This window comes from Sorex araneus, chromosome 2 (assembly GCF_027595985.1).
Source record: "Sorex araneus isolate mSorAra2 chromosome 2, mSorAra2.pri, whole genome shotgun sequence".
NCBI lineage: Eukaryota > Metazoa > Chordata > Mammalia > Eulipotyphla > Soricidae > Sorex > Sorex araneus.
Window position 1 is genome coordinate 328,425,620 of NC_073303.1, and position 26,267 is coordinate 328,451,886.

General features: G+C 39.3%; 1 pseudogene; it reads left to right on the forward strand.

Annotated features, from left to right (window-relative positions):
* The first annotated feature begins 1,393 nt into the window (after positions 1–1,393).
* Positions 1,394–26,267, forward strand: part of LOC129401877 (uncharacterized) — a 68,460-nt pseudogene continuing 43,586 nt past the window's right edge.

The following is a 26,267-nucleotide window of genomic DNA, read 5'->3' on the forward strand; positions in this document are numbered from 1 at the left end:
CTTAAGGAGAAGGAAGACATATGGGGTACTTGGACGCATGCAGGAATGTTGGTTCTGTTAGACATAAAGTGCAGGCTAGGACTGTTGAGACTGGTACAGTACAGAGACAAGCTCAGAAAGGATATTTTAATCATAGAGGACCGAACCACTTTCGTAAAGATTACAGGGCACCTCCAGACAGTGCTACTGTGAGAACACCTCCTGGGCCCTATCCCAGGTGTGAAAAGGGAAACCACTGGGCCAAAGATTGTCCCTTCAATTTTCATGCAGCTGTTGACTCCAATTCGGGGAAACTTGCCAGGGGGCCAGCCCCAGGCCCAGCAAAATCCGGGGATGTTTCCAATTGCTGTCTCTCTCCCCAAGGTGGAGTCTCAGAACTCCAGTCAGCTGAGCTCCGATCAATAGACTCACTGCAACCAGTGACGGCAGGAAGCGCAGCCTTGAATATTTCCTGCCCTGATATGATTACTATAGCCTCTGCCCAGTGTCCCTACAAATTAAATTCTGGTATAAAGGGACCAATTCCACAAGGCACTATAGGCCTACTCTTGGGAAATAACAGTTTTATTATTAAGCGAATTATTGTTCATACCGTGGTCATTGATCCTGACCATACTGGTGAAATAACAATTGTTATCACAGTGCCTACTGTTTGGACATTTGATAAGGGACAACACATAGCTCAGCTTCTTTTGCTACCTTTTGTTGTGCCAGGTCTATCCACTCGCCCTAATGGGGGAGATTTTGGCAGCACAAATCCTATGATTGCCTGTGTTGCCCGTCTGAAGAAAGACAACCACCCACTTTTAACTATTGAGATTCACAGGAAGAAATTTACGGGAATGATTGACTCAGGAGCCGATGCCTCTGTCATTTCTTCCCAACATTGGCCCAGGAACTGGGCCGTGCAGGCAGTATCCTATGGTTTGCATGGAGTAGGCATGATGCCTTCCTCCTCTGTCCGGCAAAGTGCCAGGTGGCTAAGATGTATTGGCCCAGAGGGCATTACAGCCATTTTCCAGCCCTACAGAGCACCTGTACCTATGAATTTATGGGGACAGGATTTACTTGAGCAATGGAAAGTGGAGATTAGGATTCCCGTTCCACTTCCCACTGTGGGCTTTGATTCTGAGGCCTCTCCTTGTTTAATCGGAGCTGCGGTTTCATGCCCAGCACCCCTCTGTATTCAGTGGAAATCCCACGATCCTGTGTGGTTCTCCCAGTGGCTCCTTAATAATGAAAAACTAAGGGTGTTAGAATCCTTAGTAGAAGAACAACTGGAGTTGGGACAATTGAAACCTCATTTTCAGAATGGAATTCCCCTGTCTTTGTTATCCAAAAGAAGTCAGGCAAGTGGCGTCTGTTGATTGACCTACGAAATGTTAAGGCCACCATGGTTCCCATGGGGGCTCTCCAGCCAGGCCTTCCTTCCCCTGCTGCCATTCCTAAAGATTGGCCACTGGTTGTCATTGATTTAAAAGATTGTTTTTACAACATTCCCATCCACCCAAATGATCGTAAGCGTTTTGCATTTTCTGTCCCCTCTCTTTTTTTTTTTCTTTTTGCTTTTTGGGTCACACCCGGCAATGCACAGGGGTCACTCCTGGCTCTGCACTCAGGAATTACCCCTGGCGGTGCTCAGGGGACCATATGGGATGCTGGGAATCGAACCCGGGTCGGCCGCGTGCAAGGCAAACACCCTACCCACTGTGCTATTGTTCCAGCCCCTGTCCCCTCTCTTAATACCGTGCACCTATGCGCAGGTATCAATGGACTGTTCTACCCAGGGAATGACCAATTCCCCTACCGTGTGTCAGTATTTTGTTGACTTGGTCTTGCACCCTTCCCATGTCAAGTTTCCTCAGGCTTATGTTATTCACTATATGGATGATATCTTGCTTGCATGTTCTAATGATGGAGAACTCCAGAGATTGTATGAGAAAGTTATAACTCGTCTACCCGCAGCTGGGTTGCAAGTAGCCACAGAAAAAATTCAGGTGTTGTCTCCATATGAGTATCTGGGCTATGTTCTTGAGCATACTACCGTACAACCTCAAAAAATTTCTATTCGCCATGATACACTGAAAACCCTTAATGACTTTCAAAAACTGCTAGGAAATATTAACTGGGTTCGCCCCTCTCTGGGCATTCCCAACTCAGACCTCCGTAATCTATTCCTGACCCTTGAAGGCGACTCTGCCCTTAACAGTCCTAGGCAGTTTACCCCTGAAGCTCAGAAAGAATTAGAATTTTTTCTAGATAGACTCCAGAGATCCCATCTTTCCTGGTTTGCTCCGGGAGAAAAATTGTGGCTTTTGCTTTTTGATACCCCCCACTCGCCCACTGCTGCATTAGCACAGCTTTCAGGCCCAATAGAGTGGCTTTATTTGCACAACAAAGGGTCTCGCACTCTTGTGCCTTACCTTGAGTTAATGGCTAAACTCATAATCAAAGGAAGACTGAGAGCCCTTGCCATGCTGGGATTTGATCATCATATCATTGTTCTCCCCGTCCCTGAGAAAGAGATTGCCTCCATCCTGCCCCTCAGTGATACTTTGCAAAGAGCTGTAGCTGATTTTTCGGGAGAAATTTCCTCCCACTATCCAGCAGGAAAAACTTGGTATTTTTTCAAAAAAAACCCTACTTATCATTTCCTGCATCATTCGCCCCTCTCCCATTCCTGATGCTCCAGTATATTATATTGATGGCTCTGCCTCAGGGAAAGGCGGAATTTCTGGACCCGCCCTGACCACAACAGTAAACACTAACTATACCTCTGCCCAGCAAGTGGAACTTGCCACTTTGGTGTATCTACTCTCCCATGTGCCAGGACTGTGCCACGGACATGAGCAAGAACAGCACGAGGCAAGGTGACTTGCCATTCAGGATGGCACCATTTTCCTTCACCAATTAACATCTTATGAGTCAACTTAATCTCTGAAAAGTTTCGTCCAGCATGGCCTAGGCCTTCAAACTCTGCGTTGGCCTCCTTGCTGAGCCACATTCTCCACTGCAAGTACTGAGAAGGGCTTAAGCACATCTTAGCAACCATGTGAAAATCTTGAGGTGCCCAGTAGGCCTTTTTACTCCAGTCTGTAAGATACTCTCTACAGTACGGAGATGTAGGCCCATATGAGACACAGGCCTGTTTGAAAGGACTGAGAGAATCCATTCTTAACCTGCGAAAAGATGGAGGCCACCGCCTCTCTGCCTTGACTGGGTGATTGGGAGCACGTCCCAAGCGGCCTGGAGGCTGATTGGCTGAGTCACTCTCGGCCTCAGAATCTGAGAAGGCAGCAGCAGATTCATAATCTGCATCACTTTCATCTAATGCACTGGACGTGGAGCTATATTCATCAGTCTGAGAAATATTTATACTATGACAACCTTTTTGAGACTTAAGTGTGGGAAGAGCTGAGGCCGTATTATTCCTAATGTTCTCCACATCACTTGCACTATTCAAAAACAGGAGAATAGAATTAACAATCTCCCATGTAGTCCGGAATTCCCAGGGGATCTTAGTCCCTTTCTTAGATGCCTTATAGACATTTTTCCTAACTTGTCTCCAAATCTTGCTCTCTAGAGTTCCTTCATCTGGGAACCATGTGTTAACCTTATAAACTACTTTAAGGCAGGACCGAAGTTGGTTTCTGGAAATGTAGAGTTCCGGGTCTCCTTTTCTGTGTGCGAGAGACTGAATCAAATTCATAAATGACTTCCCTCTTCAGTCAGGCTCAAGAAAATATGAAAGCTTTTGGGAAGGCCCAGAATCTGTCCCATCTTAGTGGGGGATTGCTGCTAGGATTCTAATCCGCAGCACACTAAAAAAAAATCCTGATCTCCCGCTCACTTTCTAGAGTGGGGTGCACCGAACGCTTATTCTTACCTTTAGTTGGTAGTTCGTGCCTGCTCCAGGGACGCCAGCTGTAAAAAACACACAACCCAGAAATTCTTCTTGCAGTGATTTCTTCAGAGACCTTCTCATGCATTGGGAAAGAGGGGAAACCGGGAAAGAGGAGAAACGACGAGGAAGAACGAGGGAAGAACAAAGAGGAGCCTCTAGCTAGGTGACTTCCCCCCTTTAATCCCTCTCCCTGCTTGTTTATGCCCAAGTGTCTACAGCTGATAGGCTAGTTACACCTTGTGGGCGTGACAGGACATCCTGTTTCCTTATTAGGAGTTGTTTTCGAAGCACGGATGCAATTAACAAGAAACAGGTGTTGTTTACGAAAATAAAATGCTAGGCACAAAAGGTTCAATAACAATAGCAGAACACCTATTCTCTAGGACAGATACTCTTTCAGCAGGACCCATCAATGATGAAATCCCATGGTTGTGTTTCTCCTCTCCTTGTCCAACAAACATATGAGCATTCATAATATTAATCGTTTTGTATGGGCATAGCAAGAGATGCATTAAACTTTTAGAATTGCTCTCCTGGGGTCATCTCAATCTCAGACCACAGTGCCCAGGCCAGATTAGTCTTTCCTACACCCCACCACCAATATTCCTGGTTTACCCCCCTTTCCCACCCTCCCCCTGCCTCCATGGCAGACAATATTCCTCATACTCTCTCTCTACTTTTGGGCATTATGGCTTGCAACACAGACACTGAGAGGTCTGCCTATGCTTTCAAAGGCATGCCTGTTCATGTAATCCCAGCTTCTTAAGTGATGTTGCCAAAGCTTAAAATTCAGGGGTTGTATTTGCCTGAAACTTCAGTTCTCTGATGGACTGAAGACAAATTATGAATTAAAGTAGGCTAAATATTCTCTTGTATTTTTAAATACTAATCAGAAGTTTAACCTACTATTTTAAAGTAAAGATTGACTTTCTGTAAAGATATGGAAATGTTCCTATTTATTTGCTTCTGTGAACGATTCTCTGTGAGGACCACATATGTTTTTGTTTGTTTGTTTTTTACTATTTTTTTTTACCTGAAACTCCTTTATTTTTTTTTCCTACTAGAAATGTCTATTTATTTGGTTTTTACTATTTTCTTAGTTACTTCCTAAATATAAATGTACGAGGAAGAATTGCTGGTACAGTGTTGTAGCATCATCAATATCTTTGAAATACATTAAAACATGGAATTTCAATGTGATAATATTCTTACTGACACAGTACAGTAGTGGTAGTATATGTAATAAGAAAAGATTATATCAATCTTTTCTAATCTTATTTATATCAAAATTTTTTTCAGGGTGTCAAAGATATAACACAAGTAGTAGATTATTTGATTAGCATGTACAGGGCCCTGAGTTTAATCCACAGCACTGCACATTGCCCTTCCAGCATCACGGAGAATAACCTTGCTAACCCCTCAGCAACTTTGGGTTTGGCCGTATGGCCTCCGAGCACTGCCAAGCTTAAGCACCATGATGCAGCGTGGTCATCAAACTATTGCCCTAGACAGCTTGACCCTCAAAATTGTTTTAAGTGGCTCCTATTAAAATATTTGTTAGCATAGTAGATACAAATAATATAGACATAATTTCTCAAAAATTTAGATTTATTTTTAATGAAGTGTAATTGGTACATTCTGTGTCTTTCTACTTCTTAATTTATCACTGATGTGTGTTTCTTTTATTCATTAAGTATCAGGTTTAATAGGGATCTAGGTAATTTTAAGCTTGGTGAAACTTAAATAATAATAGGGACTAGAAAGATATTACAGGAAGAAAGTCACATACTTTGAATGTGACTAACCCTAATCCAAGCCATGGCATCACATATGGTCTCCTGAGCACTGCCTGGAGTAATTCCTGATCCCAGAGTTAGGAGTAAGCTCTGAACTCCCAGGGTGTGGCCCAACATGGCCCAAATAAAATAAACAAGAAGGGCATCTTATATATAATTCATCTATACACTGTATCACTGTCCTCAGGGGCCTAAGAAGTGGCTATTTCCTACCTAATTTCTAGGTCAGAAGTAGAGTATCAATGGTCAGTTTTTTGTTCCACTGCTTTCAAGTTCATGATGCTTTCTAAAGATCCTCAAACAATATCTGAGCATCAACTAATGTTGATTCCTGGAGGTGTTGTAATTTTGAAATTTTATGGAATATAAAAAGCATTTTCCACTGCCCTTCTGGAAGATGTGACATCAGGAAGTTGGAGGGCAGTCATCTTGGTTTTATAGTTGGCGAAGGACAGGCTTTACCCGGCTTCTGCCACATCGGCCAACACTGCTGCTCTTCTCTCTTTGAGGTCTTCCTTTATCACTTCTCTGCACAGCTTTGCGAGCTTGGACATTACCTTGTGATTGCCTGAGACTCGTGCCAAACCATGTTGGCAAATGAGTTCTAGAGTTTCCAAAGACTTCTTCCAGAAGGGCAATGGAAAAGGTTATCCACAACTTCTACTCAGTATCTCTTCGATAGCCAATGTCCACCTGCCCACATACCAAATTCTGCAAAATGGATATGTTGTTTCCAGTGTTCTCCCTTCCGAAATCTGACATGCTATTTAGTCCATAAAGAAGCATACAGCATGAGAGCCAGACAAGGTCAGACTCGAACACCTGAAGAATCTGCCACCAGTATACTTCAATACACTGGTTCGGCTCTTCATACACTACCTGTCTGAATGCAAGCTTCCATTCCAGTGGAAAAACCAGCAGGACCATTCTGTTGTATAAGAAGGGAGACATCCATGACATTGGCAACTATCGCCCAATCTGCCTGTTGTCCGTCGTCTACAAGTTATTCACTTGAGTCATCCTGAATAGGATTGGCAGAACACTAGACAAAGAACAACCATGCCAGCAAGCCGGGTTCTGAAAAGGATTCAGCACAATCTACCATATCCACATGGTGACCAAGCTCACTGAGGTTTCACGAGAGTTCAAGATGCTGCTCTGTTTAACATTCACTGATTTAAAGAAGGCCTTTGATTCTGTTGAGACCGAAGCAGTCATCGAAGCCCTAGCCAAACAGGGCGTTCAAACTCAGTCTATCAGGATCCTCCATGAGCTGTATTACAGATTCACCACCAGGATCTCACCATTCTACAGGTAAGTGATCATCGATGTAAAGAGAGGTGTTTGGCAGGGTGTCATCATTTCACCGAAACACTTCAGTGCCACCCTCAAGAAATGTTATGTGATGAATGGAATGGGAAAGAATGGGAGTGAAGATAGATGGTCAACTGTAGGATAACATAGCCTCACGTAGTTTAGGTTTATTGGGTTACTCCCATTACAGTGCTCCTATTCCTCTTTGTTTATTCGTAGCTTCTTTCTTAGTGTTCTGTTGACTTGTAAATAATGTTTTTCTCTTCTCCTTGAGTCCTTTGCATAGTTTATTCAGACCATGTCCTTTTTGTATGGACACAGGAAGACTTAGCAAATGCTATGCTTTTATAACCTGGGAGTCATTTGACTCTACATGATATTTTCCTCCTGGGCATCTGTTCTCTCGACCTAAGCCTCAGCTGCCCTTACTTCCTAGCACCCCCAAAAGCAGGGTCCCCACGAGGGACCGGACAGACCCAGGGCAAGCAGTGAGTTGTGTGCTACCCTGGCATCGAGATGGGCCTGGCCAAGGTGCCTAATACTTAACTATAAGTTAAGAGCTTGATCATGGACAAATGTTGTCATGATCCAAACAGTGATAACTAGATTTGGACCCTGCTAGGGCTAGGAGTGATTAATCTGGCCTGAGTGCTGTGGTCTGAGTCTGTGGCAAGATGTTGCCAGGAGAGCTGCCTTGCAAGCCTCAATGTATCTCTTGCTATGTCCATACAAAAATAACTAGTATTAAGATGTTAATAAGTGTTTGGACTAAGGAAAGGAAAAAATACCTTAAGAGTCAGGAAGGGCTTTGGAATGCCCTGCCCTTAGGAAGGGCTTTCTTATGTTGATTTTGCTACCTGGCTGGGTGTAGCCTAGAGGGCAAGGTGGGAGAGACAAGTAGGAGGAGAGATGAGAGAAGTGAGAGAGGCTGGCGTAGATCCAGAGAGAGGCCGGAGCTGGGAGTGCGGGAGATGAGAAAGATGGAAGATCGAATAAACGGTAACTAATCAGCAACCAGCTTGGTCCTTGTTCTTCCTTCGCCTGTCCTTGACCACCGGCCGTCCCGATCCAGTCCACACACTGCAGTTCCAGGGCACCGAACGCGGGCGGTAAGACAGAGCCGCCCGGAGAGCCCACGAGTGCACTCGCCCCTCGGCGAGCTTTAGTTTTTTACAGTCAACAACTACACCACCTCTGCTTCGATGATGACATCGTTCTAATAACACCAAATATCAGCCAAGCAGCATGAATGCTGGCCGACTTCGATTGCTCTCAACCGAACAAATATCTCCGAATGCAGTTATGTGTACCTAGGTTGAGAACTCAACATGACAAACGAACTGGCACCTGAGCTGCACAGGAGAAAGAGAGCAGTGTTGAATGACTTCAAGAGCATCAAAGAAGTTGTTAAGAGGAAGAAGACCTTCAGCTTCAGGCACATCTTTTCAACTCTGCCATATTCTTCCTGGGCTAACTTACGCCTCAGAGACCTGGGCCCTACAAAGACAGAATAAGAATGCTATTCGGGTCTCCCAAAGAGGAATCGAAAGAGCTATGCTTGGAGTATCAAGTTTCACTCAAGTGAGAGAAGGAATCTGGAGTTCTGACCTCCATCAACAATAGTGATCAGGGCCGCTGTCTTGTTTGCCAAGGTGTCAAAAATCAGATGGGCCGGACATGTGATGCAATTTTGAGATGACCGCTGGACTAGAGCTGTTACCGACTGGATTCCACAGGACGTCAATAGAACATGTGGCCGCCCACCTATGAGATGGTCAGACTTCTTCTTCAAGACCCTGAACGAACGATTTGAGGATCTTAGTGTTCCTGGAGTAAGCAGACACCACTGGGCTACACTAGCACGCGGCAGGGATGAATGGAGATGTTACTCCATTCATCGTGGAGCAAATCGATGAGCAACAGGATGACAAGTGGTACAAGTGATTAAAAAGCCATTTACTCCTCTCCTGTCATCCTAATTCAAGCAAATAAACTCCAAATAAAAATCAAGTTTGCTGAGTCCTTCTGAATCTCTGACTTTAGATTTTAAGTTTTGTTTTCAAATTTCAAATTTTGTTTTCTGTATTCCTTTATTATTTCTAGGAATAAGCTGGTTTAGACTTTATTGTTTGTTTGCTTGGTAGAATGAAAGGAACAGTGATTTCTGTTTTATAATGTAATCATGTTAAATTCACCACCAAAGCATCAGTTTCCTGTGACACTGTCCCTAGAAATTTTCTGGTCACCACCTCCTTTCTGCCCTCCCTTTCCTTATGATTTTAGTTCTGTTATCATTATCTATTTAATCGTACTTTGTCTATTCCCCTATGTTGTTTATTTATAAGCCATTTGTGAGTGAGATCATCTGAAATGTGTCCTCTGTCTGACATATTATTATGTCATTAACATGACATATTCCGGTCTATCCATGTGGTAACAAAAGACAGGATTTAATCTTTTCTTTAACTGAGTTCTAGTCCATTATTCTTAGATACCACAGTGTCTGTTGAACCTGAGCTGTTTCTAGATATCTTGTCCATTGTGGAAGGCACTGCAATGAACGTAGGTGTGCATCTATCTTTATGAATTAGTATTTTTGTGTTTTAGGGACAAATACCAAGGTGTGGACCTGCTGGAGTATATGATAGTTCTATTTTTAATTTTTTAGAAGTTATCTTACTGTTTTTCATAGAGGTTGAGCCACTTTATAAGCGTGCTATACTAAACGAGGTTTGGCCTTTTGTTTTCCTCATTCTTTCCTACCCTGCATTAGTTTTGAATAATGCAAAACATATTTTTAATATCTTTTTCCTATGCTGATGAATAACCAGGTGAATAAGCATAGACAATTTTATGAGCTACATCCACATGGTATAGAGTATTCATTATGATAATATTCTAAATAATGATTTGAATACCTTTTACAGCTACATTTTCTTCTTATTTATATCACAAGTACTGAAATAGAGGCTGGAAAAAGATAAAAAAAATCTGAGGAACAAAATTTATCTAGAGAATTTTCACATAAATTATTATTTTTGTTTTTATGCAGCTCTTATCCTTTAAGAAAGAGCTCTCACTTATTTTCTCACTTTTTAAATTTATATTTACATTCTATTTATTTTATATATAATTTACATATTCAGGTTTTTAAAAAGATAATAAAATTTATGATAAATTAATAATTTCTATTGTGATTCAATAATAAAAATTAATAAAAGTCAATGATTTCTTTTTAATGTTAGTTAAAAAACTACAATATATACAAATTAAGCCGTAGCATAGATATGCAAACATTTGAAATCCTTTAAAAAATACACACATTACAGAAATTTTGAAACAAAGTTAACTTTTTGGGTGAATACTACTTTGATCATCTAAATCTTTTCTTTTCTATATTGAGACTAATTTTACAAATATAACAGAACTCAAGAACATAACACATTCTATGTGGGTGATTTTTTGTTCCTTTAGGTTTTTTTGCATTGAAATTATTAATGAAATGTTAAGCTAATGCTTTTGCATTCAAGTTCTTTCGAGGTTTATTTTTAAATGAGAAGGTGGGATGAACAGAGTCTGTACATAGCTTTCCACCTCTGCAATAAGGGAGCAGCGTGAATCCACAGCTGCAGAACAAGGGCACGCTTTGAAAATCCTGTAGTCAGCAGCATGATTATATAATCCAGAATGTGCCTGGTATTCTAAAATTCTATGGAGAGTCCCATGTTCCAAATATGAGTATTTTTCTTCTATTCCCTAAAAGTTTTGCATGATGATCATCACATATGATGTAGTAGTAGAAGCTTAACTAGTTCAAAGTAAAACATTACTACAAGCTTATAGGTGTATGAGTTTGACTATAAGAGTTTTAAATCGTGTCAAGGGATTCTAGTAGGGAAAGTTAGAAAAATTTCTCACTTAGGGAAAAATATTTTTCTAGAAGGATTTTTCTTATTTTATACCAGAATATTGTAATTAGTATAAAGAATATGTAGAATTTTTAGTTTTCATTTTTCGTTTTTATTTCTATTAGAATTGACTGATTGTCACATTGGGGTCATAAATGAAAAATACTGTAAATATCAGGCTTTATAGGCTGCTTCCTTTCCAAAAATATTAAAGGTTATAATTTAATGCAATGTTATCAACTTTTATCTATCTGTCAGAACTTAGTACAATTTGCTCTGAACTCAAGAAGAAAAATGTTCGGAATAAAATTAAAGAGGAGAACCACAATCACGAAATAGCTGTTTCAAAATTTCTTAAAATAATGTATTAAGATAAATTTCAAGGAATTCATGTCATTTTCAGTAGGATTTGCTTCAGGAAAATGATATAGTACATGCTTTCATCCCCCTGAGAATTATAAATATAACTATTTCATTTGGAAATTTATTCAGTAAATGCATTGCAGTGGATTTTGTCTTTAGTTTTACAATACTGACTATTTGAGGGGAATGCTGCCAGCAGGTCGATCTGTACCTGTGAGGTGAGTATCAGCAGCCTGATGGTTACTTCAGGTTTCCTGATTCCCCCAAATTGCTGCTGTGCCTCTGGAAGGACCCCAACAATGCGGGACCAAGTTTCCCGAGAAATTAAATGGCAAATAGTTACATATGTGGGAGCCACACTGAAAAACCACCTCTGGTTTAGCTAAATAAGCAGTTCATTGGCCTTACTCTCGAAAGAGATCAAAAGCTGGAGTTAATCCTGGACCCACACAAAGCTGAGCAGATCGGAGTAAATCAGATGGGAGCAGTTCAACCTGGCGCCTGTCCAAGCAGAGCTCCTGGCAGCCACTTGCTCCCACAATACAAAATCGCCACCATGCCTCAAGCCAGACTCCAGTCTCAGGACAAACCTCACTGAGATAATAACATGCTGAACATTCAGATATGTGGGTTTTGTGACCAAAATCTCCAGGCTTTCTCAGAGTTGGTATGGGCTATCCCAGCTACTACCCTATACTCTTGGAAGCACTTGCAGTCACCCCCAAGGACCAATTCCAGAGCCACCATGTAAACTCTTCTACCAGCCTTGCTTCAGAGACCCATAAATAAATCTCAAAAGAGAGCAAAAGCCACAATTAATCTCAGACCTGTGAAAGACAGAATAGACCAGGGTATGTCAGGGGGTGAGGTGAGGGAGGGTCAGCCTGATGCCCACCCAAGCAGAGCCCCCAGCAGCCTCTTGCTTCCACAATTCAAAATTGCCACCATGACCTCAGTCATAATCCACCATCTGAGAATGGAACTCACTGAGATATATTCTGCTAAAAATTTAATTATGTGGATTTTGTGACTGAAATCTCCAGGCTTTCTTGGAGTTGGTATTGCCTACCTTATTGAACCTCCCTGTACTTGTAGAAGCCTCTGCAATCACCCAAAGTTACCACTCAGTTTAAAAAGCTACTCGCCTTACATTTCTGATAAAAATACTGATTGCCCTGAATAAATATGATGATCTCTTAGTAACTTCTTAGTAACTGTATCAAAACATAATGTGTGTGTGACAGAGAGAGAAAGAGAGAGAGAGATAGAAATAGAGAGAGAGAGAGAGAGAGAAAGAGAGAGAGAGAGAGAGAGAGAGAGAGAGAGAGAGAGAGAAGAGCCTGTTATAGAAGCAGGCTGGGTGGGGCAGGAGGAGATGGGGATGGTGTGAGGGAAACTGGGGAGGACATTGTTGGTGGGAAATGTACAATGGTGGAGGGATGGGTGTTGGATCATTGTATGACTGAAACCCAATCATAAGCAGCTGTGTCTTACAGATACTCGATTTTTTTTAAAAAAGTGAGGGGAATTTATGTCAGCTTCACTCAGCTTAATCAGTGGCTGAATTAAACATTCGCACTCCTACTTTTAAAAAATAGTTTCTTTTAATTAAGACCATTTCTTCTCAATGGAGAATGTAGTATTCATCCACAGTGCACTGTTAATTAGCACAAAAGAATCTTTTTTGATAGGCAGTAAAGAGAACATCACTAGTGTATGCCACAGTCTGTACAAAAGATACATCTGGGATGTCACCTTCAATTCAACTAGTTAAAGGACTAGTTATGCGTAAAAGAGGATCCTTCAGTTTGGGATGGGAAACACACCCTGAAAGCAGACTATAGACTGAACACGATGGCCACTTAACATCTCTATTGCAAACCAGAACACCCAAAAGGAGAGAGAGAGCAAAAGGGAATGCCCTACCATAGAAGAGGGGTGGGAGGAGGAGGAATGGGGTGGGGGTGGTGGGAGGGATGCTGGGACCATTGGTGGTGGAAAATGGGCACTGGAGAAGGGATGGATACTCGACAATTGTATGACTGAAATGCAAGCATGGAAGTTTGTCTGTAACTGTACCTCACGGTGATTCATTAGTTTTAAAAAAAAAAAGAGGATCCTTATTCTATTTCACTGTGTCTTACTCTTGAATCTCTTGAATACATCTGTACACATCAAACTCTATGTTCTCTAATATAATCGACACTGACACTTAAGGAGATAGTATTGCTTTATGAGCCTACATAACTCTGTCTATGCATTGACAATCACTTTGAACATCTGATCCTTGACATAGGTGAATGAGGTAACTGCCTACAGCCTTGATTCTAGCCCAGAAGCCTACTTAGGCAGACAATAAAAATAAAGTCTATCTACCATTTGTTGGGGCAGACACTTTACATATTACGATTCGTTAATGTTCAGAAGTACTCTTCCAGTAAAATTATTTCCCCTTTACAAAGAAGAAAAGTGATAATTAGAGTGGCTTAGTAATTTATCCAACTAAGTGACAGAAGTGATACTTCATTTCATTTACACCTTGTGGTTAATACTCTATATGTAGTCAAGAGTGTCCATGTTGTGTCCTTTACCTGGAAAAATAACTCTAAATAGCCTGGCAGCCCAGAAACTGCCTCTGGCACCATATAAGCTCATTAGCAGCCATGATTCAGAGACTCAGAAATAAATTTTTCAGAAGATAGCAATATGAGCAACATGCCACAAAGATGCCTCCCAACTCCACGCTAGGCTGTCTGATCAGGGGCAACTCAAAGGGGGGCGAGTGAGTCCCCCCCACCCGCCCCAGTAGAGCCTCTGCAGCCAAAAATCTCCAGAGCTTAATCACCACCGTGCTGTGGCCAAATTCCTGGAGAGACATCTCATACTCAAAACCACTGATGTACCATTAAGCAGTTAATGGCTCCAGGGTGAAATGCAACATTCTTTACACGCTTTCCTCTAAGGAAACTCTGTGTTACTTTTAGTGGATAATTCATAACAAGCAATACAAAATAAATTATTTAGGTCCTATTTTGGGGGCAGGTTTTGGGAGTGGGGTGGAAATATTTGAAATATGGTGGTGGGAAGGTAGAATGGTGGTGGGATTGGTGTTGGAATATTAAATGCAATAAATTATTGTGAAAAACTTTATAAAAAATAAATTTAAAGATAACTCTAAAAATGCTATTTCTTAAAAGCATTTGGCATTTGGAGTGTGTTTTTCCTGTTTTTTTTTCTAATAAATTTCTAAATGAATATATTTTAAATGATTTTCAGTTATCATCTAATGTTTTCACTTCCTAAGAATTGAATTTTACAAATAACTGGTACTTAATGTATCACTGTCATCCCATTGCTCACCAATTTGCTTGAGCGGGCACCAGTAACGTCTCCATTGTGAGACTTATTGGTTCTTAATGAGGAAGAGAAAATAATTTGTTATTATAGGAGCATATTTACAATTTTTACTACATGTTTTGGAATAAATTGCATACTTCCCAAATTCATGTGTTGAAACTCCAATCCTCTATACTTCTGACTGTATATGTACTTGGAGATATTGTCTTTAAGAGGTAATTAAGTTAAAAATGATGCAACTAAAGTGATGATATAATCTGATATAAGAAAAGGAAATGACACTAGGGATCTGACATAGGTTGATGACAAATGTAAGGACACTAGGAAATGGTGGCTTTACAAGGCAAGGAAGAGGCTTTCTTAGAAGCCAATTCTCTATCACCTTGACTTCCATTTATGTGAAGCACCATGCCTCTGGTATTTTTATGATAACTTGAGAAGACTGGTTCACTATTAAATATGATATTCATTTATATTATTGGTATACTCTTAGTAGAAAGGTAGAAATAACATCTTAATTCAAAGGATGCACTTGGAATCTAGTTTCTTTTCAATTGGTCTATTAGACTTCCTATTATGGGTGTTGAATTTCTTTTATTCTAGAGAAAGGAAGAATACAAGAGCTTAACATACTTGCTAAAGATGAATAATACATTAGAATATAACCTATAGAACATATTATGTTGTAAGTGAACCCTCTGTCAACTATAAACATTGAATGAGTATTTATAAAGTTTAGTTCATGGCTTGTAACCTGTGTAGGAGATGCGGTTTATGAAAACTTTATATCCCTTTCACTCAGTCTTTCTGAGTCTAAAATAAAGTCTTTCTTTTAAAAAAAATTTGGATTACACCCAGCAGTGCTCAAGGGTCTGCACTGAGCAATTACTCCTCAGGAGTAATTGTTAGGGGAACCATATGGGACTTCAGGAGGACCATATGGGATGCCAGGGATAGAGCCTGGGTCAGGTGTGTGTAAGGCCTTACCCACTATTGCAGCTTCCCGTTTCCCCACGTCCCCATAGTCTTTTAATAAAAATAAATAAAAGGGAAAATTCCATACAAAGGGCTAGAATCCATATACTTTCCTTCCTTGAAAAATAGATAAAAGGCTGGCGAGAGAACAGAGGGAAGGTGCTTGCCTTGAGAGCAGTCCCTGTTTCCAAACATGGTCTCCAAGCCCAGCAGTAGTGATTCCTGATTGTAAAGCCAGGAGGAACCCAGGATCATCGACAGGTGTGGCCCCAAACCACTGACTTTTTAAAATAAATGAACACAAAAAATTAATTGCTTAAGTCTTGTGAAGAAGAAAGCAAACAGTAATTTTGCATTATTCCTATTTTTTATGTTGCATCCCAATTTTTTCTCAATGCTTTTTTTATGTCTTAAGATTCTCCCTTGAGTGCTTTCTGTGATGGACTTCTTTAGCTTTCCAGGTAATAAAGTAATTCTTGAGACTGCTGAAGTTCCACTTATGAAAAAACAAGATTTAATGTTTGGGGAGGGAGTGCCAAAGCCAGCACTGCTCAGATATTACTACTGGCACAGTGCTCAGGGATTATTACTGAAAGTGCTTGGTAGGTTATATTGCAGGGCTGGGGATTGAATGCAGGCCATCTGCAAGTAATGTGTGTTTACCATCTAATTGAGTATCTCTCTGATCCCAGTTTTCAAATCTTTTTTTTAAAGTTAAGTATATGGCATTTCTTGTTGTCCTGTGTCCCACTTCAGTAGCATGTGAAGTGAGAACATTCATTCTCTACTCAGAGACCATTGCCAAGAGTAGATGATCTCAACCAGTGTTTTAGAGTATATGCAGTTAGCTGTTATGGAAGGGATTCATAGACAAAAGTGGGAAGGAAGAATTCTTATAAATTTGGTTCATGATGCTCTCTTCCCTTTGCTTCAGGGGAATTATCTTGTCTAGGTTTATAGAAATCTAGAGCCATGATGCACAAATTTCCAATTCCTAATTTTTTTCCATTTTCTTTGTAACAGAGGTGGGGAAGAGAAAGGGAGCGGGAAGATTCTTCACAGAACAAGTTCCTTATCTGCTTGTTAAGGTCTATCTTGAGGTCAAATATGTCTCTAGCTGCAAGTAATTTTTTTCATCTTCTGGACTTCTATGTATTTCAAAAGGTAAATACTCCTATGGTTCTTATTACTTTTGTTTTAGAGCAGCCTGTAATGTCTCTTAGAAAGTTATTGCCTATCAATTTCACATTGGTCCTCCAATCCTTTTTGTTTGGATGTTGACTCGGGTTACTAGTCTACCAACCTAATTTCTGCTTTGCCAGTTGCTCCCATAGGTTCTCTCAACAATCACCATAGGCAGGATTGCTAGAGTAGAGAGAAGAAATTACTCATCTTGCTGGTGTCCTTACTTTGTGTCTTGGGGTGAGCTCAGCAGAATTTCCATCCAGTTCCAGTGTTGAATTCAGTTTTCAGTCTCCTTTGTATTAGCAGAATCAATCTCATGATGCCTGCATCAGAGACACCAATCACGTAGCATTTCCTCCTTAGAAGTCAGACATCTAGTTTTAAAACTTTTCTACATGCTTTTATATTTTGTATTTTGTGTGTGTGTGTGTCTTTTGGTTTTTTTGCTACAACTATCAGTGCTCATAGCTTACTTCTAGCTCTGTGCTCAGGTTTTCACTCTTTGTAGGTTCGGGTACCATATGGGATGCCACGGATTGAACATGGGTTGTTCACATGCAAGACAAGAGTCCTACCCACAGTACTTTCTTTTGGTCCATTCATGCTTTTGTATTTTAATCAGTCCATTCTTTGCTTATTGTTGAAATCATCATCCTGTTTTCTATAGCTATTAGCTCTGGGGTAAACTCAAATCCTCTTTTTGCCTTTTCTGTTCTTATATGAAGTCTCATATGAAATCACAAAAACCCCGTTAATCGTCGATTTCTTGAGCGGGCTCAGTAACCTCTCCATCTGTCCTTTCCCTGAGATCTTAGAAGTCTCTCTTAGCTCAGCCCTCTCAACGATGTCACACTGGAGGCTCTTTCAGGGTTAGGGGAATGAGATCCAGCTTGTTACTGGATTTAGCATATGAATACACCATGGGAAGCTTGCAAGGCTGTACCATGTGGGCAGGAAATCTCAGAAGCTTGCCAGTTTCTCCCAGAGGGAGAAATAGGCTATAAGATATCATGCGGCCGCAAAGTGGCCATGCGCTTCTGGGAGCTTGCTTTTACGTCTCTGGGTGCTGACCATTGATGGAATTACACACACCTGGGTTCCTCTGCCAGTACCTTCATGCATGAGGTTTGTCTGAACGCGTGGAGAGGGGCCTTGAGCATGGCTGTAGCTAGGTTCCAGTGGTCTTCGGCTGCTGGGAGCTCTGCTCGGGGTGGGAGGGAAGCTGGAGCCCATCCCCTCCGAGGGTCCCCAGGGAAGACAGCCAGGCGTTCGGGCAAGAGACTGCAGTCTCATACAGTGTTTCATAATGTAGATTTCTTTTGAAAAAGCATGTTATCCTGGCATATGCATTAAAATTTATGACATGTGAAGTATATGGATTCATTTTTCATAAATCACTAAATTCATAATAATTTTATTCTGTGTTATAAAATTTAATTTCACTAATTTTATAGCATAGATGCCTATACATGTGCTCTATATAGTATGCCTTATTGGGACCATTATTGTACAGGTTGTCTACCATTAAGCAAAAATTTGATTTCTAGATCATGGGAAGTTGTACTTAGTTAACAGTTAATTTTAGCAAATCCTCTTTGTTAAAATAACCTATGCATATAATTTTACACTCCTCTTGGGACACTGAATTACTTTGATAATATTTTTTCATTGTTACCATACCAAATAATAATGTAAGTAGTACTTTGCTTATTGATCATTATCATGTGTCTTGCTTAGGGATAAACTTCACAGTGCTTTCAGTTGTTTTTCACAAATGTACAAAACAAGTTCTATTGGATTTATTTGATAGGTTCAGAATTAATGATGAAGGGATTTGAGATAGTACTAGAAACTGAATTTAATTTCAAAGTCTGTACTCTGAGACATTCAATTAATTTGTCTACTTCTTATTTGCACCCAAATTATTTTCTTTATCCTCTGACTAGCTACCCAGTGTATTGTCTTTTTAGGTTAGGATTGATGACAACAACTGATAAATAATAAGTATGTGAACTAATTAAATTGACTAAACCTATGGTAATTTATCTGAGGAAATAAAGATTCACCTACTAGAATAGAAGAAAAATTCTGTCACGTAGGTTTTATCAATACATGCAAATACTTTAAAAGCATCTAATTTTTAATCTCATATTACAAAATAACCTGTGGAAATATATATTTTTTAGAATGAACTCTTTGTAGTCTGTTACCTTTCCATCATTAGGGAGGCATATCGCTAAGATCTCCAAATTTTAATAGGCAAAAAGACCACCTGAGAATTTTGCTCTATTTAAATATTTAAATAATTTTGCAATATTTATTGGCCACTTTCTATGTGCCAATTGTATTATTTCAAACCAGAGACAAATCTCCAAAGGTTGTTATAAGAACTCTGATTTTTTTCCAATAAAGAAACGAAGACCTTGTATAAATGCAGTAACTTAGTGATGGTCTCACAACTGAAAAGTAGTAAGTTTGGAATTTAAACACTTGTCTTCCACATTGAGAGTCTTTTGGTTATTTGCTCAATGGTGTGCCATTGCAACCAGCTGAGTGCTTAAGAATAAAAATGAGGTATGAGTAGTATTGTAAAATATCAGAAAAGTTTTAGCAAATGTTTTAGTGCTTTGATGTGATGCCATTTGGGAGTATTCTGTAGAATTTTTAACAAATTTTGAAGTTCTTGTTTTGACCTTGTCAAAAAATATCACAATTATTTTTAGAAGTGTTATATAGTGTGGGTGTTCATTGTAACTGAGAAATTAATTTAAACAAAATTGGGTTTAGGCACAGAATATACATACATATTTCTCTATCACACTTAATAGCAACAATGGAAATATAGTGAGAGAATAAATATACTTGGTTGACTAAAAAGATAAATCTATTTTAGGATGAGGCACCATTCTAAACTGCTCCATTATTCATGGACCACAGATTAAAGTGAGATTAAGGCAAAAAAATTATTTTACCAGAAATCCCCCCACTAAATTCACCTATAGATGTAGCTAATGAGTGTTGCCATGGATACAGTATAATTATATCACCTGAATAGTATCTAAGGGAATTGGAAAACAAGAGACAAAGAAATAAGCATAATTATTCATTTTTAAAAAAAATCTCCACAGGCAATTTAACAGTAAAGCAGGGTGACTAAAGAACACATACATTTTATGCCCATATGCTACAGAAATAACTAATTAGGTACAATGTGCCAGTACTAATTATAGAAATGATTGCTGGAAGAAAGAAAGCTGAATATAGAGTAGCTGGCAACTTTGTGGTCCTCTTTCCATGTTGATGATGCTGAATTTGCAACTGGTTGATTGGTCATTTTTCCTTATCTTTTTATTATTATTATGAGAATTGAGGTTGTAACTGGTTTAATTCCCCCCCCCCCATTACTAAAGAGGATGCCAATACAAAAAGCAAGATAAACATCTGAGAACTGGAAAAGATGAAAAATAAACTGGCTTAGTTATTCTCACTCTTTGATGATTCATTCTACTTCTCTAGACCTTAGCTTTTTCATTTGTAAAATAAACAGATGAACTAGTCTAGGTTCTTGAGTCCCTTCCAGCTCTAACACTTAGTAATCAGAAACAATCATCGTTGCCTTGAGCTGGCCTTTCTGCCTTTTTATTCTCATAGATTTGATAAAATCATTCCTTAGATAAGTAACTTTATGGTTTAAACTCCTTTGGATGCTCCTCATTGTAAACTTGATAGTGAAGTGACATTTTAATGTAAAAGATTGCTACTAAGTCTCAAAGCATAATAATTTTTATGCAGTGTAAACATTTTACTATTCCCAGGCATAATTCCAGGATTCCTGTCTCCAAGCATTACTAACTTCTCTTTCAGAATGAAATACTCCTTCACTTGAGTGTAGTGGTCAAGCTTAAGAGTTCATTAATATTGAGTTCAGAGGACATAACTTTTTTTTTAATCGAATCACCGTGAGATACAGTTACAAAGCTTTCATTTTTGGGTTTCAGCCATGCAATGATGAAACACCCATCCCTCCACCAGTGCACATTTTCCACCACCAACGTCCCCGGTATACCTCCCCACCTCTGTCCCACCCCTCCCCTGCCTCTATAGAAGAAAATTGCCCTCTTACTTTCTCTCTACTTTTGGGAATTATGGTTTGCAATACAAATGCTAAGAAGCTATCATGCTTGGTGCTTTATCTACTCTCAGCACACATCTCCCATCCTGAGTCATCCCTCCAACCATCATTGACTTATTGATCCCTTCTCTATCCTAGCGGCCTCTCCCCCAGCACATGAGGCAGGCTTCTAACCGTGGAGCTATCTTCTAACCATGGCCCTGTGTCTATTCTCCTTGGGTGTTGTCTCATATTATGTTATTTTATATACCACAAATGAATGCAGTCATTCTGTCTGTCCCTCTCTTTCTGACTTGTTTCACTTAGCATGATACTCTCCATGTCCATCCACTTATAAGCACATTTCATGACTTCATCTTTCATAACAGCTACATAGTATTCCATTGTGTAGATGTACCAGAGTTTCTTTAACCAGTCATTTGTTCTCAGACACTCGGGTTATTTCCAGATCATGGCTATTGTGAACAGTGCTGCAGTGAACATACAAGTGTAGATGTCATTCCTACTGTGATTTTTTGGACCCTTGGGATATATTCCCAGAAGTGGTATTGCTGGGTCATATGGAAACTCAATTTCTAGTTTTTGAAGGACTGTCCATATTGTTTTCCAGAAAGGGTAAACCAGTTGGCATTCCCACCAACAATGAAAGAGAGTCCCTTTCTCCCCACATTTGCACCAACACTGGTTGTTCTTGTTCTTTTTGGTGTGTGCCAGTCTCTGTGGTATGAAATGATATCCCATTGTTGTTTTGATTTGTATAATCTGATAATTAGTGACGTAGAACATTTTTTCATGTGCATTTGGCCATTTGTATTTCTTTTTTTTGAGAAAGTTTCTGGTCATTTCTTTTCCCCATTTTTTGATGGGGTTGGAGGTTTTTTCTTGTACGATTCTACTAATTCAGAGGACATAACTTTTAAGCAGCATTTTCTCACCCTCCAACTGGGAATCATAATTTTGAATACTTCTTCATATCTTAGATTGTATCCTTTACTGAAGCATTAATCCTTTAAAATAGTATTCAATAGTAAATATATGTTATAACATGGTTTTAACATTGGTTTAGTATGATAATGTATAGTTTATAGCTTTATTAGTCATATAAAGTAAAATTAAATTAAACTATAGTTAAAAAATCAACTCTGATTTTTCTTCATGTTTATATTTCTACTATTAATCTTGCCCCAAATTCTATTCCTAAGAGGTAACAACTTTTCGTAATAGCACAGCAGGTAGGTACGCGGTCAACCCAGGTTCGATTCCTTCGTCCCTCTCAGAGAGCCCAGCAAGCTACCGAGAGTATCCCGCCTGCATGGCAGAGCTTAGAAAGCTACATGTGGAGTATTCGATATACCACAAAACAGTAACAACAAGTCTCAAAATGGAAACGTAACTGGTGCCCGCTCGAGCAAATCCATGAATAAGGGATGACAGTGCTACAGTGCTATATATATGTACATATTCCCACATGTAATGCAAATGTATATCTTGTATTGCATCATCTAAAAGTGGTTACAAGCTGTTTGATGCTGAAAAATTACTTCTTTACCTGGTCTCTGTATTTTCAACAGTAATGGGAAGCAGAACCTTATTTAGTTAATGGTTAAGTTAAAAAAAATAGTAACCTTTATAACTAGGTTGCATCTGCTCTAATTGTTAGTGAACTTAAAGGGCTTTGGTGTTTCTGATGTTTATCTCTGAGATGAGAAGTTTACCCCTATATTTTGAATTTTTCTTCTATAGTTGTAGACATGCACATATATACATATGTACATTATTAATATATCCATTAGAATTTAGTGCTATAATAAGGTTATCTCAGAGAACATATATCTTAGATTTATTATTATGCAAGTACAAAATCCAGACTCCATTTTATTTATCCTATTTTTTAATTTTCAACCTCAAGTCATACAACATATAATCCCAGCATCCTTATTCTATTTCTATCACAAACTTCATGATATAGAAATTTTCATTATGTTTCTGACTCCATTATTGTACATCCGGGTGCAAATTTTCATATAATATTTCTTTTCTCTTGGTTTTTTCATTTTACCTTTGCAGTTCTATTTATGACCTGTTTGGAAATTGAAAAGATGTATTTTTTTTCAAGATACACAGTTATAATTATAAAGCCATCCTGTTATCAAGGGTCAGTAGAGTCACTGAATAAATCTCTGCTGAAAATTCTGTGAAAATGACAAGATATTAAGTAAACATTTTATAGAGAATCAAAAAAGACCAGTTTTCAGGCAATCCAGTCAGTTCTTCAATAACTTCTCCACGTGGCACACCAGTAAACAGCTTGAAATTTGGCAACACAGCTGTCTGTAATGGATGCCAAGGAAACAGATGGTGATAATGCAGGAAGAATGCTTTCCATCACTTGGCATTAGGCTCTTTTGATTGTGCACTGAAAATTGAGATGGAATTTATAGGCACTGGTGTTTCTAAAGCAGGTTTATCACCATCACATGTCAGCCGGAATAGTTTAAACTCATATTGATGAAGGACCCTTTGTGCTCATTCTTCTAAGTTCTCAAGGGAAGGTCTCAAAGGGCTGTCTTAGAAAAAAAAGCCCTAGTGATAACATATCGCACCCAGATCACAAAGAAATATGATTACTTAGGACTGATTCCAGATAATTTCAAGATCAGGCCTCTAGAACCTAAGTTTTCAGTTTTCTTCCATTCTAAAAGCTCACAGAAATAGCTATACTGCCCGACTAACAGAATAACAGACTGCATTCTATCTGTTTCTGTGCAGTGATTTTAAAAACAGAAACTATATGGAAGTGTAAATAGGTAGATCAAGCAGATGTTAGAGAGGTACTATTTTACTCTGGGGTTTAAAAGACTGTCTGTGATTGCAACCAAATTATTTCAAAGCATCTGATCTATCAGTCATATTCTCAACTAGCTGAATTGCACAAGGAAACAGGTGCTGCTGTGAGGAGGAGAATCCAGAGTAGAATACTCACTAATTTGTACTACCAGTGTTTTGCTTTTCCATGCTGCCTGTGTAGGATATAGCTTAACATTCATTGTTCAGCCTGGTAACTGCAGATGGAGTAAAAATTCATTTTCATTTGGCTTCATTTTGTATAGCAAGATTTAGAATATGTCATATTTCCATGATGAAAAGATTATTTGTATTTATTCTGCAGCGGTTTTATAGAAAAAAGGATAAATAGTAGGTGTTATAGATTTTTAAATCAGTTCCCAACGTCACCCTTTTCTTGTTTGTGTGACTGAGGTTGGGCCTCTGCAAACCATTTTCTTCTTCCTGATTCTGACTAACATCTTGCCAATAGAAGGAACTAGTAGGAAATTAGGAAGTAAAAGAAGTGACCTGCCTCTGGATTTTTTCCTTTTCTCCAGCAGTGGCAGTTTTTGGCTCAGACAGCCATTTGGTTTGGGCTCTTTTATAAATATATATTTTTAGTAGCACTGTACCACTTTTGTCCCATTGTTCATGGATTTGCTCGAGCGGGCACCAGTAATGTCTCCATTGTGAGACTTGTTGCTGTTTTTGGCATATTGAATACACCATGGGTAGCTTGCCAGGCTCTGCTGTGTGGGTGGGATATTCTTCAGTAACTGAGATATTTTATTATACAGAACATTATACCACAGTCCAAGTATATTATGATTACAAGTAGTAAAAGGAATTTGTAAGAAAAAACAAAAAGGGAAACATTAAATGTTAATCAAGGCTGCATTTGGATGATAGAATAATATGTGATTTTTTCCCTCATTTGCAAAGGTTTATTACTGCATTATTTACTTCTAATTAACCATATATCAATTAGATACAATGTAAATTATAAATATCTACATGCTGATATATAATTATATTATTTCCATAAACTTATCTGAAGCAGTTGTTAGCTACTTAATAATCCTGGAGTTCAGCAGGAGAGAATAGAGACCATTTTGAGAATCGGTGAAAATGAAGTTCAATGCTGAAGATGAATCTTTCCTTTTTCATATCCATGTGGATTTGAGAGACACACAGAGGTGACATCCCCTCACAAATAAATCCTACATTGACTCCCAAGTTTTCTCAAGAAACTTGGTACAAATTCTCCAGTTAACTTGTTCACATTCTCAAGCTTTCTAAACCCTGCAGTTAATAAGAGACCTTGATTACAAGGAGTAAGTAAACTTTCTTTTATTTCAAAAATACAGATTCACACCAGGACTTGTTACTTTTGAGAAGAAGAAATTCAATCTACCTAAAGATGTATAACAATGTGACATGAGGGATAGAATTAGAGTCATTAAGCCTGTGCTATCTCTCTGGACCCAGAATATATTTTGTTAACATGTTTGAAAATTTTCTTCTTTTCTTCGTTATATAAACTATTCTAATTTCTCATATCACCTTTTTTATCACCCCATCTATATTAAAAAATAACTGAAACAAGAAATAGAGTCATTAAGTTTATTCCTATGCTAACTCCCTTAGTTAGGACTCTATAATGTAGGTTGGGGATGTAGCTCAGCAGTGGAACATTTGCTCCATGTGTGTAAATACCTGGTTTTAGTGCTAATTCAGCACAGTTAAAACCTCAACACAGGAGCCAGATTTGATTGCACAGCGGGTAGGGTACTTGCCTTGCATGCAGCTGACCTGGGCTCAATCACGGGCGCCCCATATGGTCCCCTGTGCATCACCAGGAGCAATTCCTGAGTACAGATTAGAAATAATCCCTGAGACTGCTGGGTGTGACCCCAAAATTAAAACCAGAACCGAACCCAACCAAACCCAACCCAACCAAACCCATCCAGGAAGTCCAGCCCCCACACAAAGGGAAGGCTGGACCCTCAGTGTTTTGCCCAGGAACCGCCTTCCCTGCCAGGCTCTACTCCTAACATATCTATCTAACATCCAAACTCGGGTGTGTGAACCGAGTGGGTACTTCACGCTCCCCCAGCCTGAAGTTCAGCCCCTACACAAAGGAAAGGCTGGACCCTCAGCATTTCACCCCCCTGGGAACTACCCCTAATGGAGTCTGCTTAAAAATCTCTAACCCCAAAACCACGCGGTCATGCTAGTGAATCCTGTGTGAAGAAGTTACTTCGTCTATATCCTATATGAGAGGTGCCGGTGAACCCAGACCTCGCATTTCATCTCCTCTCCATTATTCACTGTAATACACAAAGACAGCTTAACTGCAGGTTCCTAACCACACAACAGTACACAGAAAACAACTCCAAGCCGCAAAGGTCACAATGGTAAAACAACGCTGAAACTCATCAGGCTTAGTGAGTGAAAATGCTAGCCCAGATGAACTAAACAGTAGTAATGAACTATATAAATTTTCA